At 42.4% G+C, this 18,151-nt stretch overlaps 1 protein-coding gene across 1 annotated transcript in view; it reads right to left on the bottom strand.

Annotated features, from left to right (window-relative positions):
• The window catches only part of CPT1A (carnitine palmitoyltransferase 1A), a 70,062-nt gene extending 53,729 nt beyond the window's left edge, over window positions 1-16,333 (bottom strand). Inside the window, exon 1 of the mRNA XM_048855763.2 lies at window positions 16,178-16,333. The gene's annotated coding sequence lies outside the window, so the exon portion shown is untranslated. The remainder of the gene's footprint in view (window positions 1-16,177) is intronic.
• Window positions 16,334-18,151: the final 1,818 nt, after the last annotated feature.

The raw sequence follows: 18,151 nt of genomic DNA, 5'->3' as shown, positions 1-18,151 counted from the left end.
AAAATGAAAAAAGGCTCTTCTACTATTCTCTTTTCAAGATCAAAGGTTAATGATTCCTTGGAGAAACAGTAAGTAGAGAATGCAGTCTCATCTCAAGCAGCGAATCCAGAGAATATCAGAGAGACCTAAAAATACACTTGCAACTGTGATCCATTAGGTGAGCACTTATGTGGCAAACAGCAAGAGTGGAGATAGAGAGGAGAGAAAGTGATACTGACAGGTTACAGTTACATTGTTTAAAGATTTCAGAGGAACAGCCGTGTTAGTCTGTATTCGCAAAAAGAAAAGGAGTACTTGTGGCACCTTAGAGACTAACCAATTTATTTGAGCATGAGCTTTCGTGAGCTACAGCTCACTTTATAAATTGGTTAGTCTCTAAGGTGCCACAAGTACTCCTTTTCTTTTTATTGTTTAAAGAGTTTGGGAGAGGGGCATCACTGGAAAGTACATTAAATCCAATTCTAGTTAGAAGTCGACTGCACACTCAGTTTCACTGAGCCACATTAAACTTTCAGTTTAAAATTGGAATCTAAGGCCTTGGGAAACGTTGGGCAATTGGCTCAGAGTCTTTGCCTGTTCTGAAGCAGTTATATTTCAAAAGAAAAACCATAAGAGTAAAGCCTTCATCTCTATAAGCATGCACAGAAATAAGAGTTACTTCACAAGCAGATGTTATCAGAAGAAGCTATACATGGTAGGACATATGTTTTAAGAGGCGTCTCAGTTTTCTGAGCAGATTCCAACCATGGGAATTGTTAAACTTTAGGCTCTTCAGAAACAATGAGCCAATCATTTTCTTCCTCATCCCTTTCTTCAAAGTAGTTAGAAAGGTTATTTAAATTATCTTATGGGTCAGACAAACCCAGATATTGGAAGGAGAAAAGACAAACCCAGAAGTAAGATAATTTCTTGTTTGCCTCTGCTTTGACGGTCAACTGGCATATCATTTGGCTGGACCTAGTTAAAACTCAACAGCACACTCTAGGGTTGACACAGTGTGGCATTTAGAATAAGGCATGGTAAAGTCCAAGGTTTTTAGAGTAAACCTAGTGAAATCCAAGGCTGTAGCAAGATTCAGAAGTGATTCAGTTATATCTATGTTACAGGATCAAAAGATGATGTTGGACGCTTCAGTGTTATAACCAAGGCCCATAGTACTGCAGTTAAGGCAGGTAGCTACTGAAACAATAGTACTGAAAGAAGTTTGAGCTTCCTGCCATCACCTTAACTTGATATTAAACAGAAGAGAATATTTTCCACTGTTGATTACACTAGAAACAGCCAACTAATTTGCTTAATTAGTGCAGCTAATCATACCTCTAACACAACATGTATGTAGAGTGCTTTAAAAGGTCTACAGCACTTACTAATTAAGATTGATAACATCCTTTCGGGGTGGTGGCACTACTCTCAACACATGGGAAAACGCAAAAAGAAAAGGAGTACTTGTGGCACCTTAGAGACTAACACATTTATCTGAGCATAAGCTTATGCTCAAATAAATTGGTTGGTCTCTAAGGTGCCACAAGTACTCCTTTTCTTTTTGCAAATACAGACTAACACGGCTGCTAATCTGAAAGATGGGAAAATGTAATCTTTGTACTTTACTTCTGAATATGACTTTTTTCCATGTGAATATTTAACTATCTTAAAAACTAGTGAGAAAAGACGGTTATATTGCTAGAAACTAAGAAACATTGTGCCTGTGTGATTTGTGAAACTTTGTGGTTTCTACTTGTTCTATCTGCAGCAAAGGCAGGTTAGAAAGCCAAACATTTTTTCAGTGACCTTTTTGTGTATTGACATATGATATAAAAGTAAAGAATAAATCCAAGTAAATTATAAATAAAAATCTCAACAAAAATTTTACAGATTGGAGGTAGATAGAAGAATCCTCAGAATATGCCAAAATTCTCTTCAGATACCTGTTGTTGTGGCTCATAAGTGTATTAGTCAAGACTTTCTATGCCATCTAAAGTATACAAACCATGTCATCCTGTGACAACTGACTGAAGATAGACATTCCAACTGGCAGCAAACTGCAGTAGGTAAAGCACAACACAGTCACTGCCAACGTTTCAAAATTACTTACTATTATGCAAGATTACTTCCACTTTGCCATCAGTTTCAGAGTTTAATGATAAGCAACTATTCTGCACGGCCATGCCAGCAGGGTGGATTTGATTTAAATCACTAGTCAGGAAGACTCGATTTAATCATGGTTTTCAACATAAAAGTGCATTCTTGTTGGTTGTTATAACCTTAATATATATTCCTCACAACTCAGAGATAGATGTAGATTTCATTTTTAGAAGATACAGTAACACCTTGCTTAACGTTGTAGTTATGTTCCTGAAAAATGCGACTTTAAGCGAAACAATATTAAGCTAATGCAATTTCCCCATAAGAATTAATGTAAATGGGGTGAGGGGTTAGGTTCCAAGGAAATCTTTTTCACCAAACAAAAAACCATATACACACAGTATAAGTTTTAAACAAACAATTTAATACTGTACACAGCAATGATGATTGTGAAACTTGGTTGAGGTGGAGGAGTCAGAGGTGGGGTATTTCCCAGGGAATGCCTAAATGATGAACTAGCATTCAGCGGAGCCCTCAAGGGTTAATACAATTGTTGCTAATGTAACCTCATACTCTACAAGGCAGCACGAATGGAGGGAGGGGAGACAGCATGGCAGACAGAGACACACACCCTGTGGGTGGAGGAGAGAGAGATGTGCATTACCCCTTTAAGTACGCTGCCCCACTCTAAGTACACTGCCTTTTTAAATTATCAGGAAGATGAGACAGCAACTGCCACCAGCAAGCTCTCTCCGTCCTGAGCCCTGTTGTGTCGCCACCCTGCTCTATATGGAGAAGGGGTAAGTGGGGGCAGGAGCAGAGGGGAAGGGGACACCCTGACATTAGCCCCCCCTCTTCCCGCACCACAAGCAGGAGGCTCCCGGGAGCAGCTCCAAGGCAGAGGGCAGGAGCAGCACATGGCAGCGGGGGGAGGGACAGCTGAACTGCTGGCAACTGACAGCCTGCTGGCCGGCTGCTGCACAGTGAGCTTAGGGGAGTTGATGGGGTGGCTGCCGGTCCACCCTGGTTCCAAGCCCCACCGGCTAGCTCCAATGGGCTGCTCTACCTGCAAGCAGTGGACAAAGCAGGCGGCTGCCAAACAACATTATAAGGGAACACTGCACAACTTTAAGCGAGCATGTTCCCTAACTGATCAGCAACGTAACGACGAAACAATGTTAACCAGGACAACTTTAAGTGAGGAGTTACTGTACACACTATTCAAACTAAATCACTGTTTAAAAATGTAAACTTTTTCTGATATAGCTGTAAAACTAATCTGAAATGAATGATTGGTTGGTTATTTCATTTACCAAAGGTAACTGAAGCAGATATTTATGAAGTCATTGGGAGGTGAACTATCTCCAAATCAACAGGTTAATCATTAATATTTGGAGGATTTTCTTGTCATGCTGTATTAGGAGAAGAACATCACCAGACAGACATTTAAATTGTTTTATTTAATTAAAACAACAACGTTAAGTATTCTGGATTTTTTTCTTCAACAGCAAGCATATAATATTTTAACAAAAAAGCATACGTCGCTCACTTCTCACATTTATCTCCAGACTTCTTCTCCTTGTCCAGATCTATTCCGCCCCCAACAATCTTCTATTCATTGAACTTTTTGAAACTTTGCACTTTTAGAGAGAGGAAAGGGATTGACTCTGTGTACACAAACTTTCAGAGGGACAATAGAGTTGAGGTCTGTTATTTCTCACCTCTATATATTATTTATTTATTTAAAAACAGTTTTGCTGTTAACAAGCATGCTACCTCTGGAGACACAAATCCACAGTTTGAGAACTGCAAAACTAAGCATCTCTGATGGTATTTTCTAGACTGAGCACTGAGTCCCATTGGGTAGATAGAAAGATTAACCTAAATAATCTATACAGAAGCCCCTGGCACCCCATAAGGTTGAGTCCCTAATCCATGAACTACTGGAACTCATTTATAAAACTTTTCTTAAACATTACACAAATATATTGTCTCATACTATAGAATTAGAATTTATAATCCTGATTCCATAATGATATATCTTTGAGCTATAATGTATCTTAATTAAAACTGTCTTTAGATAAAATGCTTTTTGAGGAAAAAACTTTAAAAAATCCGATTTAAATTAAAAAAAAACTGGATTTTTTTAAAAAAAAACATTGATTTTTATCCACCCTGCATGCCAGCAATCTCCTTTCCATTATAACCAATAAATGAACTGCAAAAAAATACTGCAAGATCCCGCACAGCAGTAATCATTAGCCTTAATCAAAATATCTTCATCTGGATGTAGGTTTGATAAAGGTCATATGCCAAAGAAGAGCAGAAAGGTGCAAACACTGCTGTTTGCCTTATTTTTCCCTTATCTCAGGAATTTACCATAGTTTCTACTTCCAGCTAAGTACAGCTGGGTGGAAACAAAAGCATAATCATCATCAAGGGGAAAACATGAGAGTCATTCACCAGGCAGGTCAGAGATGAGGTTGTGGAACAGCCTGTTTTGCTGCCTCTTCAGATCTCCAACAAAGTCGCAGTAACCGCCAAAAGAAAAAGTTAGTAAAAAAATTAATCTAATTCTCTAACATTCCTGTCTTTTCGTATGCAAATTAATTCTCAGAAATCAGCTCCTATTCCTTATGAATAAGGTCCACAGTTCTAACAGCCATCTCACTCTCACTGGTTATTCACGCGCTCTCATAGCAAAGTGACCACCTCATTATGTCAAAAATACAGCAGTTGATTCACACAAAAGTAAAATGCTGGATTTTTATAGTTCTGTAATAATTTTCTTAACATATAACTATGATTACACATACATCAAGCTGAACTCCCTTGTACATCTATCCCAGTTTGGATACTGCAGAAGAACTGAAGTCTATCAACTCTTCTTGTTTGATGTTTCTGTGAAACACAACCTGTGAAGCACAATCAGGCTCCACCGCTCCCTCCGTCTGCTACCATTGCTGTTAAATGCACTATTGGGCTGCATCTACACTTGCAAAAATAATAATTATAATCACTAAATTCACTGTTAGTGCAGTTCACAAGTTATTTGTGTGCATGTGTGTCTGCAAAAACAGACTTATCTCTGCCCCACTGCCCTGCCAGCTCTTCACTCTTGCCAGCCGCATAGATACTGCAGTCAAAAGTGCAAAGTAAACAGAAAAAAGTGAAATACATTTTTTCTTGTGTCTTTCCATTTTAAAAGTTGTGGGTATTATTTTTAATAGCAAGAACAAGATTTTCAGGTAAAAATGTGATTTTCAAGTTGGTGGCCTTTTACAATGTGGTCTACTATAGTTTAAAATGTTTGTAAACTCATCAACTTGAAAATAGGTAAAATATGCTTCAAAAAACAAAAGTCAGATGACAGGTTTCAGAGTGGTAGCCGTGTTAGTCTGTATCAGCAAAAACAACGAGGAGTCCTTGTGGCACCTTAGAGACTAACAATTTTATTTGGGCATAAGCTTTCATGGGCTAGAACCAACTTCATCAGATGCATGGAGTGGAAAATACAGGAGCAGGTATAAATACATGAAAAGATGGGAGTTGCGTTACCAAGTGTGAGGCCAGTCTAATGAGACAATTCAATTAACAGTAGGATACCAAGGGAGGAAAAATAACTTTTATAGTGGTAATGAGAGTGGCCCATTTCAAACAGTTGACAAGAAGTAACTCACACCTTCTTGTCAACTGTTTGAAATGGGCCACTCTACCTCCCAGAGAGGCAGCAGTACGTCGACAGGAGAAGCCCTCCCATCTACCCAATGCTGTCTACAACAGGAGTTTGGATGGTGTAACTCCATTGCTCACAGCTGTGGATTTTCCACACCCCTGAGCAACAGTTATACTGACATAAGTTTGCAGTGGAGACCAGGGCTCAACGAAACAGTAGTTAAAATTGCGATGTCTGATTGAAACCTATCTACACTAATGCTCCCGCTGATGCTCAACCAATGATAGTGGCAGGATATTTTAAGATAACAGTCCTAATGAAGACTAAGCTCTAAAATTGAAGACTCTGCTCTACAGGGGTTAATGCTCTGCACACCTAGAAGGAAGGTAACTGACTCCACTACTGCCCAACCAAGCCAACATGAGAGATGAGTAGTAAAAACTAGTTGTGATCTCTATAACTTATATTTCAGAGTATTCCCTATTCAAGTAATAGTTTGTTCTATACAGCTCATACTAGAGAATTCTGCTAATTAGAGTATCAGTTTGGTAATTTAGGGTCACATTCAGGCTTGTTATGAATACAACTCCATTAACTTCTGGGGTACTTTATCCACCTTCATCATGGCAGAATTTGGCCTTCAGGGTAGCTGACTACTCATGCTTAAAGATGCCAAAAAACTCTTCATTGGTGTGAATCTGGTGCTCACATAAGGCAGTATTTGAACAACGACCTCATAACATGGAGCTCATCAAAAACACACAATTTAGTAGAATTCCAAAGATACCTTAGACTGGGGATCAGGTTTTTCTAGAATTTTACATACTCATGTATAGCTATTAGGATGCGTAATTGAACACTTCTTGGTATGCCACTCAAAGAATGCTAGAACTCATGTCCTCAGAAAATTGTGTGAAGAAGCACTTGGTTCTGAAGCACTTTAATGGCGACCCAGATAGAAAGAGGATTCTGACTATCGGCTATTTATGCTAGTCATTCATGACAGGAAAGTAGTAGTATTAATAGCTTTCCAAGTTTAAAAAAACGTGGTAAGACAGCAGAAGCTCAGAATCAGGGTAGCTATCTCATTTCCGTACCACGTGACACCCCTGCAAAAGCTGATGTCTAAATTTGCCTGTGAAAGCCCTCCAAGGACTGTTATTCACTTAAGTATTTCCATTTCAAAGCAGTGCCCTATTTTCCTCCAATTCTACTCATCCTTACTGATATCTAATCATGCTATTCCACCTTAACAGGTAAACAACCCAAGACACACACAGAAACTCACTGCACTTAAATCTTATCAAAGCAACTGATACTACAGTGACTATGACAAAGTTGTATGAATAGTCTTAAAATACATCAGACATGCAACACTGTTTAGAGAAATTTGCAAAGCAAAAGTGAAAACAAATATTCACTGCACAGAAATGGCTTGAGACTTGCATGAGCCAAAATGTTCTACCTGACAGCTGAATCTGATGGCTATAGCATAAGGATGGAGCAAAAGGAATAAAGACAGTAATATCAGAGACAGACAGAATATTTCAGATGTACATAGCCCTCTTAAACCTGAATTAAAGAAATATTCAGTTTAACCACTATTTAACTTGGATGAAAACAAAATTAAGCTGACTGACTCTAGCAAACATTTAACTGGGATCATAGCACCACTATAGTTAAGACGGGCACTAGCTTACTGTTTAACAGCCAAATTTTGAAAAGTACTCTAAAATCTGCATGCTGACCGATTTGTTGTGAAAACTTCTGTGCCTTGGGGGGTCCAGGGTATAGAGTTAGTAGTTCAAATGTTAGGTTGTTTGAGCAAGGGGTTCCTAAGATGCAGCCCCCACCCACGCACCCCAAAAAGTCACAATGTCAAAATTTAACAATTTTAAATTTTTTAACACACTTGGGGCTCAAACCATGGCTCTCATCCTCTTGAAACTTATACCACCTATCCAGGATTGATCTGAACTAGTGTCTGACAACCACTGTCCGTTTGGGAAAGTAATATTTAAAAAGTTATTCAGGGTTACAGTTGCATCTACAGTGAGGAGCCAAAGTCCTTCACATACGCGCAGCAACACTGGGGATGTGTTGCAAGCCAGAATGTTTACAGGCAGCCTGATGTCTGAGTCTTTGGGTGGTTTGCTGGGGCCAATGTCAAAGACCAAGCTGCACCTATGTATTGTCAGCTTGACTATTATCTACGCTGCAATACAAATCCCGTGGCACCAAGTTTCAGAGACCAGGTAAACTGACTTGGGCTCATGGGGCTTTGGCTGCAGGGCTAAAAATAGCAGTGCAGCTGTTCAGGTCTGGTCTGAAGCCTAGGCTTGGAGACCTACCCCTCCCCCATGGGGCTCTCAGCAGTGTCGCTGTTCAGATTTGAGCTGGAATCCAGACTCTGAGACCCCATAAGGAAGGGAGGGTCTCCAAGACTTGGCCCCCAGCCCAAGCCTGAACATCTCCACTGCTATTTTATAACCCGCAAGCTCATGTCAGCTGAGGCCATGCCGTAAGTCTTTTTATTGTAATGTAAGCAAATCCCTTGATTCCCGTGGTCAGCCTGGGGCAGCTTTCTGAGAATGTCTGTTGTTCACATTAGCTGCTCTTGACCTGCATTCTACAGCAGATCCTTTAATTCTGCCATTAAAATTAATTTAATTTTACCTCCTTTCCCCTCCTAAATTTGGGCAATGCTTGGGGGGAGGAGGGGAAGAAGAAACAAAAACCAGTGACGCTGACCTGCATGTAGACCTGACCAACAAAACCCACTGAGGCCCAAACAGAACCATAATGAGGGAATCTGGTTACAAAGTTCCATTTTGTAGTATAAAAATGGCTTCAGAGTTTCCAAACCATGCTAATAACTTGCATGGTCCAAGTTCTTACTATGGTTTGGGAATATCGTTAAAGACCCACCTACCCTATTAAATAGAATTGTGCTGTAACCAAGTCACTCAACATAGCTCTGTTTTGAGAGTTCCGGGGCCCCCTTGAGAGCCGTGAACTGGTTTCAGGGGGTCCACCAAAATAAACCATAGAGCAGGGCCAGCATTAGACTTGCTGGGGTCCAGAGCAGAAAGTCGAAGCCGAGCCCCACCGCCTGGGGCTGAAGCCGAAGCAACTTAGCTATGCATGGGGCCCCATGCAATTGCCCTGCTTGCTACCCCCTAACACCGGCCCTGGCTTTTAATCTACTGGATATGCAGAAAAACAATTGTTGTGACACAGGTGGTCTGTGTAGATTTTATAGCATAAGAGGGGGGTAGGGGGTTAGAAAGAAAAAGGTCAAGAACCCCGGCATAGAGAACACCTTATTCCCAAACCAGCTGGGGCTGATATCCTTGTAGAATTGGCACAGAACTTTCAGCTGAGGTGGGAGAAGAAAATATTGGACTAAACAGGACTTCTATGAACTGAGACAGTTATAAAGAATCATTATAGCTCCACACTGGAGAAGTCATGAAGACACATACACATATAAAAAAAAGCTTTGACTTTGAACCACCCCAGTCTCCTGGGTTTCATAAACTGACTGCTACTCCCAGTACACTGGAACTAGGTCAGAGGTGAGGAGTGGGAAGGGTTTCAGGAAACTTAGTGCCGAACAGGGAGTCACAAATACAAGCTTCAAAGCCATATTTACTACCCTTTCACACAAATACACACCATGCCCTCAGGTGCAGATATTAAACAGTCCTGTTTCTCCTGCTGAACCGTCTTTAGTCAGCAGTTCAGAGCTGATCACGAGTGGAGAGGGCTGAAAGTAATAACTCTGTGCCCCCAGCAAGGATTCTAAGGAATCAAACAAGTTTAGCTAACATATAGAGTAAAATGATGCTGGGGGCCAAATGACAAGTGAAGGCACAGATATACCTTTTGCACGTATCGTTTCTCCAGGCTGTTCTGCCTACTATGCTTGGTGTCCCCATCTGGTTCCCTTCGTTTGATCCTTTGACCACACACCTGTCCCTGTTATTTCATTAGTTGTCCCCCATACTCATTTGGTGTCCAGGTCCTGTGGATCCCCCTCTTAGGCTGTGGGGGGGGGGGGATCCTTTAGCAGTGGGCGGGTGCCCGGATCCCAATAGGATCATGTTAACAACTATAAAACCCTTCCCCTTCAGGCAATGCTCGAGAGAAAAGAAAACCATCTGCTGGGGGGCATGGCAGAGCGGGACAAATGATTATTATCTCTCTCTGTATCTCAATGGAGTTCAATAAAAATTCTGCTTTTCTTCTAGAAGTAGTGTGCTGCTGTGATCGTCCAATTTTATTTATTTGTTTTTTTAAGGCACTGATCTAAATTGAATGCTGTGTTTCATGCTTCCCTATTATAGAGGAACTGACTGGTAAATGGTTACAGCAATGGTTCCCAAACTTTTCGGCATCACGTCCTCTTTTTAATTTCCAAGAAACCCTCACCCCCCTACCTCTCCTTTACCATCATCCAACCCGCCCCCCATCCTTGTCCCCTGACCATCCCCCCCCAGGACCCCACTCCCTATCCAACCCACCCTGCTCCTTGTCCCCTGATCTCCCGGGACCCCACCCCCTTTCCAACCCCCCTGCTCCTTGTCCTGACCGCCCCTCCCGGGACCCTCGGAACCCCACCCCCTATCCAAACTCCCTGCTCCCTGTCTCCTGACTGCCTCCCCACCCCGGGACCTCCTGCCCCTTATCCAACCCCTCCCCACCCCCTGCTCCCTACCCCCTTACCAGGCCGCTCAGAGCGGCAGGACTGGCTTACTGGAAAGCCTGGGAGGTGGGCGGGCACAAGCTGCACTGCCCGCACAGCGGCACAGCTGTGGGGGAGGGTGGACAGGAGGGGAGGGGCCAGGGGCTAGTCTCCCTGGCCGGGAGCTCAAGGGCCAGGCAACCTCGCGCCCCCCTGGGAATTTCTTCATGCCCCCCCCAGGGGGTACACCCCCCAGTTTGGGAACCAATGGGTTACAGTGTTTTCCACATCTAAGTCACCAATCCAAAACCAGTTCTGACTAATAGTAACCAAGTCATGTAACATTTACCTGTTTGGAGGCCTATGCAAAATGAGCTCGTGGTAACCTCAGGGCTGCTCTACGCTTAAAAATGAGGCAGCAGCACAGCTTCAGCGAAGAGGCTACCTACACCAACAGGAGGGCTTCTCCCAGAGGCGTAGGTACTCTACCTCCCCGAAAGCCGGTAGCTAGGTCGATGGGAGATGCTCTCCCATCGACATAGCGCTGTCTACACTGGGAGTTAGGTCAGTATAACTGTGTCGCTCAGGCGTGTGGATCTTTCACAACCCTGAGCGAAGAAGTTATATCATCATAAGTTGCTAATATAAACCAAACCTAAGTATGCTTAGAAGGATTAGATTTTTATCCATAAATGTTGATTTCACTGTACACAAACTGATGAAATATATTTCAGATAGGCAAACTAAGAAAAGTGCTACTTGAGCACTTATTATATTTCAATTTAAGGATATTTGCTTTGTTATTAGAACCTCAGAGTTACAAACACCCGTCAACCACACACCTCTCTTGGAACTGGAAGTATGCAATCAGGTAGCCACAGCAGCGACAAAAAAAAACAAAAACAAATACAGTACAGTGTTAAACGTAAACTACTTAAAAAAGGGAAAGTTAAAAAAAAGATTTGACAAGGTAAGAAAACTGTTTCTGTACTTGTTTCATTTAAATTAAGATGGTTAAAAGCAGCATTATTCTTTTGCATAGTAAAGTTTCAAAGCTGTATTAAGTCAATGTTCAGCTGCAAACTTTTGAAAGAAGAACCGTAACATTTTATTCAGAGTTAAGAACAACCTCCGTTCCCGAGGTGTTCATAACTGAGGTTCTACTGTATAGTTTGACAGCTGATATTAACAATTTGCGTTTTAACTGTAATAAAGCTTTAACTTTTTGAATCTCAGCATCTACTGTCTTTAAATAATTGCCCCCCCCTAATATTTTCCCACAACTGTGAAAATTTTAATCAACAGAAATCCAGAAAAAAATGTTTAAAACTCCTAATTTTGCACAACTGTGAAATTTTGAACAGGTAAATTAAAAAAAAAAGCTTAAAAATAAACAATGTTACTCATCAAAATTATAAAAAAAATAATAATTGAATTCTACCAAGTCTAAGAATAAACTATTTTGTCAATAGTAGAGGCACATGGGCAAATAAGGATGGGGGAACCTGACTGCAGCAGCCTGAGCTGTACTTACTGCATAAATACTAGAGGACTTCACTCTAAAACTGCCACTCCAGCACACTTCCACAGCAGCAAGCTACAGGTAGAGGAAAGGCCCTTTAATGTACAGGCTAAAAACTCAGACAGCTCACACAGCTCAACTCAGTTCAAAGGCAAAATTGACATTCACTTATCAGGAAAATACTAGTAGAAAGATATTTTCCTTATTCTCTGCCCATATATGTTCTTTTCTATACAGTACCAAGCCTAGAAAAAGGCATTACTTCAGGCCTGTACTGCAATGCATGTTATTCCGTACATCCACGCAAAAGCCACCTTTTATGACATTCTGGAAGTTTAAAGTACATCCTGCTACATAAAAGCCAGACATGTAAAACCAAAACACCATATAGCTATTTTGCTATGCAGCAAGGAAAGGGCTGAAGACTGGTGGGTTGTTTTTTGTTGGGGGTCTTTTTGGAGGGAGGGGGAATTGGTTTTGCTGTTGTGAAAGATACACCTAAGCATTTACATTACCAGAATAATGGCATTCCACTAATTACCTTCTGTAATATTCCTGCGGTAACACAGAATTGCAATGCTTACCCTCCGTACATTAACCTAGATAACTGGAGTGACAAGCTTTTTATTGGCTAAGCATACATTCTCCAGTGGCTCAAAACAGCTATCAGTATGACTGCTAAGCAGGGCCAACGAGGCAAAAAAAGTGGGGTCATCTCAGGCAGCAGATTATGTGATTTACAGTGCAAGTGGGTAAGGCGGGCACGGGGGGAGGGTTCAAGAGGTAGACTTTTCATTTGCCCTAGGGACTAAAAAGAACAAAAAAACAAACCAAAAAGAGTCAAACACTGGTGCCATCATTTAAATAGACCCTACAAAAAAAAGGTGATTTGAACATGCAGGGAGGACTGCATTACAATTGTTTATATGCATGTTTTCCTAAAAATCTGGAGTTTAGGAATACTTCACAGTATACTGCAAGTCCTAGAGGACTGTACTGAATTACGATACCCAACTTAGTTGCATGCCAATTAAAAAAAAAAAAAAAAGCTTCCATTTAAGTTGCTTTTTATACAGGAAAGCTCTCCAAGGTTGGGCTTATAATCATACATTTTTTAAAGCAGCAAGAAGCTAGATCCACCAGTTCCATTTTCTCTGCATATTGTAAAGGTTAACCATTTTTCCTGACAAGAAAACATTTGAATTAGACAGTCTTAGGCATTTTTGTTCTCTCTTTTTTTACCCCTACCCTCCCACCAAATAATTGAGAATACATTTGGATCTGCAGTTTAGTTTTACGACGCTCTGATGTGTCATTTGAAGGGCACTTCCACTGCACAACCGGTATTTCTTTTCTTGAAACCGCACTCCTCCTCCACAGCACTAGAAAGTCACATGACTGCTGCAGAAAAGTAGGTGAAAGGTTATGCTGCTGCAGAATGGGCTACTGAACAACAAAAGCTCAATTTGTCTTTTACACTCCGGACTACAGATCCTGTTTCACTGCCAGGGGTCTAACAAAATGGGAAGCGCGGCTGCTAACAAGAAAGGAGAGTTTAAGTGCAGACTTTAAATGCATTCCCTCTTTTTAAAAAAAAAAAAAAAAAGAGAGAGAGAGAGAGGGAATAAAGCTGAGTCTTTAATTTAAAGTAGAAAAAAGATACAGCCCAACACAGAACTAAGAATTTGATACTAAAAAAAGGTATTTTGCCCAAAGTAAAATTGAAAGACTTTTTTCTCTAATTGTTTTCAGTAGTAATAGCCTTTATAGTAGGTAAAAAAATGTTCAGTCTGATTTCCAAGGGTTTTTCTAAACATAATTGTTCATTTAAGGAAAAGGTCCATAAGTGAAAGCTGTAGCTCCCCAACATTTTATGAGTTAGAAAGCTCAGGCACTAGTAGTTAGCTTTCAAGCTACGCCAAGCCTGTTGCAGAGCTTGGAACTTGTAACAGGACTGGAGTCTGCGCCTCTCGGTTCCGGGTCTCTCTTTCCTCCCCAGACTGTCCCATTCCCAAGCTAATGCATCTGATTCTCTCTCCAACTACAGATGTAAGGCACTACTATGAAGTTTAATACTTTAATAAACAGCTTACAAATATACTCTCTGGATCTCTGTTGACATTCTGTATTTATACTAGTCACATGTTTGTAGTAGTGGTTTTAAGTTGCATTATCTCAATCAATCATTTTCAGTATCCACAGAGTCAGAAACATCAGTCTGAGGACTGGTAGCTACGAAACCTCAGTACAGTACAGTGCTGTACAGTACTTACATCAGTGAGAGCAGTTGCTCTCCATTATTATTTACAGGCTGTATAATAAGGTGTATAATAAGCTGATTAAAGTAAATATACTTTTAGATCTAGAAAGACAAGTAATCAGACACTTAGGGAAGAGAATAGTGTAATAAAAGGAGTTTAAAGATATTCCCCATTCTTAGACCTAGCACTCTTAAAGACACCATGATGCAAAGTGTAATCTTTCCTGTTAAAATTTACTCCAAAATCTAGCCTTTCAAATAAGCAAAACAAAATTATATATTACATTTCACATACATACACACACACACACTCACTGACCATGTAAAGTACAAGTCAGCTGCAAGGTAGAAAAAGAATTTGAGTTATAAGACTTGAAATCTCTTGCACTTGGCTATACTTACACTTGCCTTTTGGGGAAAATTTCCTCTGGTGCAGCAGATTCACCAGAGGCTGTACAGCGTGTACAGACTGCATTGAGAAGGGTTTTAAGTATCTTGAGTAGTATTTTATGTCAACTTTCCTGATGAAATCAGGAGACATGCCTCACTTCCAGGTGTTTTCTATATTCAGATGTTAGCTAAGAATACTGACAGGTATGAGATAGTGTTAAGTCTTAGTCACTCAACTACCACTTCAAATATGTTATAGTTCCAGCATAATTAGCTTGCTTACTGGATGACAGCAACCCAACATGCTGACCATCCTGAACACAGGAAAGAGTGCCATGGCAGACCATGAAAAGTTAATGAAAATTTGGAAAGCAGCTCGTGATAGCTGATTGTGAAGGTTTTTTTTTTAGCCAACATCCACTCTCACTATCCCACTTTCCTAGAGCTACAAGTTACACTGGGGGACATTCTAACCACGAATTACATATTATTTACCTTCAAACAGCCTTCTCCATCCCACCATCACCCCTCTCCCTGTATTTACAGCTTCACTGTTCTAAAATGAAGTCAAGACAAATACAGTCAACGGATGCAAAAAGTCACATTTTTGTGATGCACCCGCCCTTTCTTGTACCATACAGAGAAGGAGAGAGAAGATGCTACAGAATATCGTTTACTTTGTGTATTTGATCACAGAAACTGGGTGTTTTGTAGCACAACAAATGAAAGGTTTCCGCAACTTTCAGGGCCTGACTATTTTAACTTTCATGTATAGATATTTCTTTGTACAATGGCTCTGCAGCACAGTTACTGTTTTGCATTTGGCCTCATTTTAGACTGTGGCATTTTTAACCAGAGTGAGCTCAGTCAGAGAATGAACACTGGTTCAGACGAGGTGGACGCTGGCCCCGGTGGGTCCGAGCCGTGGGGTGCCTGCAAAGTAATACTGACAGAGAATCAGCTGGATACCCTTTCCCTTGAAGGCGCTCTGGGTGGGTGAGGCAAAATGACTGACGTTTCATTCATTCCTCAGTGCGGGAGCCCGTGCCGGGAGCCAACCGGCGGAACCACCCCTGCGGGAGCGCCGCGCAGCGAGCACGGCGGAGTGCCCGGGAGACTTGCGCGGGTAGGGGGGTCGCTTCCAGGATCCCAAGAGGCCGGACTCCCCCCAGCCAGGAGAAGGGGGCGGGGAGGGAACCGCGTTGCTGACTGCAAGGAAAAGCTGCACATGCCGCTCTGGAAGTCACTCAAGCTGAGGGCAACGTACAGGGCACCCCCCCCCCTCACACACACACCCTGCCCTCTGCTATGCGGGGACCCTGCTCGCTCACCCACCCCCAGCCCCGCCTGGGGAGCCCCCAGCCCATCGCCCCGCGCCACCACGCCCAACCTAAACCCTTCGCTAATGGGGACCCCACTACGAGGGCGGGATTCAACCCCACCGCAGCCCGCTGCCAGGGAGCGACCTCAGCCCCTCCCTCTCCCAGGGGGCCCCTGCGATGGGGCGCAGCTCTACCACCCGGCCGCTGCCGTGTCCCTGCGCAGAGGGGTGTCCCTTACCGGGGCTCGCGGCGACGATGAGGAGACAGACAGCTGCGGGCGCGCGCGCCGGCCGGCCGGTCACTCTCTCACTCACCCACACACACGCGCGCGCGCGCACACCCAGCCAAGGCACTGAGGGAGCAGCGCGAGCGCCGCTGCTACCGGCTGCGCCTCGATTGGTTGAGCCCCCGCCAGCAGCCAGACTGGGGGCGTGGCAGTGGCCAGAGGCTCGCGGCGCCGGAAAGGGGCGGGGCCTCGAGGGGCAGGGAAGAGGCGCGGGGGGAGGGAGGAAGCCCCCGCCTCCCCTGCGCTGAGTGCTCGCCCCTGAAGGGGGTCGACGTTGTGACGTGGGGCGGGGCTAAAGGAGGAAGCGTGGAGGGGGGGCCAACGTGGGGGGAAGGGTCCCCTCAGGGGAGGGAGAATGGGGGCTGTTGGGAAGGTGGGGGTGTGCAAGTCTCTGGTGAAAAGGGACTGATGTGAGGCAGAGGCGGGGACAGGCTCTGTAGTGGTCAGGGAACAGCTGGGCTCATGCTAAGGCCCCTCACCAAGTCACGTTGCTTTTTATACAGGAATCCTCCCATGGATATTTGCTTATTGCTGAACAGTACCTAAGTGGGAGGGTAACCATCATCCTGTGTGAAATTCATACAGGGGCCATCTCCTGCCTCTAAAGCCAAGATATAAGGAATAGAGGTTTCTTTATAGTGAAGGAGGAAAAGTAATAGTCCTGAGAAAAGCTAGGCCGGATCATTTTAGAGAATAGGAGAAGATGATAAGGAATGAAGCAGAAACACTGGATTTAACTGTCCCCTCACATAACTAGATGTAACTTCCACTGAAGTCAATGTGGGTTGTATCTACTCAGACCATTGCTGAATTAGACCCTCATTACATAATGCTGAACCTGTTTGGTTACATTGTTTAGTGTTAAAGCATTGTCAGAATTATAACAAGGAGAGAAATTAAATAGCCTCTGGCCCATACGATAAAATGCAAAAGATAAGTACAGTCAGTCTCACTGAAGGACAATAGCTTCTTTGAAACAAACATTTGTCATTGTGGACTCCTTGGAAAGAGTGAAAAACATGACATTGGAAAACAGGTGAAAGATATGTAGAACCTTGCTGGTAACATCGCCCTGAAATCCAATACCATTCACCCAAAGAACTGCAAAAAAGAACCATTGGATTTTAAGAAAATATGCAGATATCACACTTCCTGGAAAAAGACTTCATGTTCTTTACATAATTCCAAATAATAAAAGTACTACAAAAAAGTGGATCTACATTTTGTCACAAGATACAGCAAAATACATTTAAGATATTTTCTCATTTAAAAGTACTGAAAGTTTAAGTTTGAACTCTGTTAACTTTTTCAGTTTGAATAAGGGTGATATTGTTTGATTAGAATTTTATAACAGCTGGATGGCCATTCGTTTTCATGGTAAGGGAAGTAATTCTATCAATCTGAATTCATGTATTAAGGCTTTTCTTCTGATTTTTTTTTAAACCTTTGAAATATCAAATACATCAAGTCTGGTCTTCTCGTTTTGTTGGAGGACTTCCTAGATGTCTCAGGTCATAATCAGCATGTTTTCCTATACCATCCATAAGTGGAAGGGAACAAACTTTCAAAGCATGTCATCTGGAAGAAAATGCTGCGGTTATTTATCATCTCTGCCAAATAACTATGCCAGCTGTTCCAAATCAGAGAGCACCAGGCAAGAGAGTCTGCTTTGTCACAACTCTGATCCTACTTCAGCTAGAACTGATAAACATGAAGTATTCCCTGAAAAGCTTTGCATTATATGGGCTCAGAAAAGTCATAGACGCAAACCTAACTTGACTTTCCCCACCTAACTAACACTATAGCCACTCCTGCCCTGGATTACTGGAGCTGCTGCCTCTCATAACTTGGCCATGTTGCATTTCCCAGTAACTCAATCAGACATGAGACAGATGCTAAACTGCTTGAAGTGAAACTCTTTGTAGT

This window comes from Caretta caretta, chromosome 6 (genome assembly GCF_965140235.1).
Source record: "Caretta caretta isolate rCarCar2 chromosome 6, rCarCar1.hap1, whole genome shotgun sequence".
In the NCBI taxonomy this organism is placed as follows: domain Eukaryota; kingdom Metazoa; phylum Chordata; order Testudines; family Cheloniidae; genus Caretta; species Caretta caretta.
This window is presented reverse-complemented; position numbering and strand designations above follow the sequence as displayed.